Source organism: Schistocerca nitens, chromosome 4 (genome assembly GCF_023898315.1).
Source record: "Schistocerca nitens isolate TAMUIC-IGC-003100 chromosome 4, iqSchNite1.1, whole genome shotgun sequence".
NCBI classification, from domain to species: Eukaryota; Metazoa; Arthropoda; class Insecta; order Orthoptera; family Acrididae; genus Schistocerca; species Schistocerca nitens.
This window is the reverse complement of record NC_064617.1, coordinates 259,533,499-259,535,878: the sequence shown is the minus strand read 5'-3', so window position 1 is coordinate 259,535,878 and position 2,380 is coordinate 259,533,499. Positions and strand designations below refer to the sequence as shown.

Sequence of the window (2,380 nt, the reverse complement as noted above, 5' to 3'; positions counted from 1 at the left end):
TCCAGTGGTGTCGCGACAGGCGTGAATGGAGGGACGAATGGAGACGTGTCGTCTTCAGCGATGAGAGTCGCTTCTGCCTTGGTGCCAATGATGGTCGTATGCGTGTTTGGCGCCGTGCAGGTGAGCGCCACAATCAGGACTGCATACGACCGAGGCACACAGGGCCAACACCCGGCATCATGGTGTGGGGAGCGATCTCCTACACTGGCCGTACACCACTGGTGATCGTCGAGGGGACACTGAATAGTGCACGGTACATCCAAACCGTCATCGAACCCATCGTTGTACCATTCCTAGACCGGCAAGGGAACTTGCTGTTCCAACAGGACAATGCACGTCCGCATGTATCCCGTGCCACCCAACGTGCTCTAGAAGGTGTAAGTCAACTACCCTGGCCAGCAAGATCTCCGGATCTGTCCCCCATTGAGCATGTTTGGGACTGGATGAAGCGTCGTCTCACGCGGTCTGCACGTCCAGCACGAACGCTGGTCCAACTGAGGCGCCAGGTGGAAATGGCATGGCAAGCCGTTCCACAGGACTACATCCAGCATCTCTACGATCGTCTCCATGGGAGAATAGCAGCCTGCATTGCTGCGAAAGGTGGATATACACTGTAGTAGTGCCGACATTGTGCATGCTCTGTTGCCTGTGTCTATGTGCCTGTGGTTCTGTCAGTGTGATCATGTGATGTATCTGACCCCAGGAATGTGTCAATAAAGTTTCCCCTTCCTGGGACAATGAATTCACGGTCTTCTTATTTCAATTTCCAGGAGTGTATATAAATATATACATCTAGTGAGTAGTGTGTCTTTTAACATAAAACAGCAATATGTATCACAGTATACTGTCATACAACCAGGGAAATGCACAGATAAAATATGGTATAACGTATCTTTTTTACACCATGTCCTAAAGTGATACGGCCATAATGGCATTGTCAAAACATATAATCAGCACAGCATCGTCACATAGATCTAAAATAAGGTGTAGAATAGGCCACATCGTCCACATAGTGATTATTGCAACTGGCTACTGAAGTACAGTAGCAACCAGAAACCTGTTTTGGCAATGCCATTATGGCCGTATCACTTTAGGACATGATGTAAAAAAGATACGTTATACCATATTTTATCTGTACATTTCCCTGGTTGTATGACAGTATACTGTGATACATATTGCTGTTTTATGTTAAAAGACACACTACTCACTAGATGTATATATTTATATATTTTAGTTCTGAGGATGGTCATCGTCTAAAGAATTGATATTGTGATCAGAGACTGGAATAAAAAAGTATTTTACAGTATTGGATCAGTGTCTGTATACGCGATTATGTCGCAGTTGGTGAAGTTTCTAACAATTGTGGCGAAGTGACATGGCCGATCGTTGTTTGGGAGCATGTCCATGAATGGCTGCGAATGGTCTCCAAGAAGCCGAAAGTAATCATTTCCAGTCAATGATCTGTTCACTTGTACCACAGGACACAGTCCATTTCCTGTACACACAGCCCACGCCATTTGGAGCCACCACCAGCTTGCACAGACCATTGTTGACGACTTGCGTCCGTGGCTTTGTGGGGTGTGCGCCACACTCGGGACCTACCTTCGGCTCTTACTAACTGAAATCCGGACTCATCTGACCAGTCGTCTAGGATCCAACACACATGGTCACGAAAGCAGAAGAGGCGCTTGAGCCGATTGACCATAAAGGTCAAATTCTGCCGCACTGTCCTAACGGCTACGTTCGTCGTAGTCCCACATTGATTTCTGCGGTTATTTCGCGCAGTGTTGCTTGTCTGTCAGCACTGACAACTCTACGCAAACGGCGCTGCTCTCGGCTGCTAGGTGAATGCCGTCGGCCACTGCGTTGTCCATGGTGAGAAGTAATGCCTGAAACTCGGTATTCTCGGCAGCCTCTTGACACTGTGCATCTCGGAATATTGAATTCCCTAACGATTTGCAGGCAACGGCCTTGCCGCAGTGGATACACCGGTTCCCGTCAGATCACCGAAGTTAAGCGCTGTCGGGCGTGGTCGGCACTTGGATGGGTGACCATCCGGGTCTTCATGTGCTGTTGCCATTTTTCGGGGTGCACTCAGCCTCCTGATGCCAACTGAGGAGCTACTCGACCGAATAGTAGCGGCTCCGGTCAAAGAAAACCATCGTAACGACCGGGAGTGCGGTGTGCTGACCACACGCCCCTCCTATCCGCATCCTCATCTGAGGATGACACGGCGGTCGGATGGTCCCGATGGGCCACTTGTGGCCTGAAGACGGAGTGCCTGCCTAACGATTTGCGAAATGGAATGTCCCATTCGTCTTGCTCCAATTACCACCCCGCGTTCAGTTTCCATTAATTCCCGCTGTGCGGCTGTAATCTC

General features: G+C 49.2%; 1 pseudogene; it reads left to right on the top strand.

Moving 5' to 3' along the window:
- The first annotated feature begins 1,961 nt into the window (after nt 1-1,961).
- LOC126254120 (5S ribosomal RNA) lies at nt 1,962-2,079 on the top strand (annotated as a pseudogene).
- The last annotated feature ends 301 nt before the right edge of the window (nt 2,080-2,380 follow it).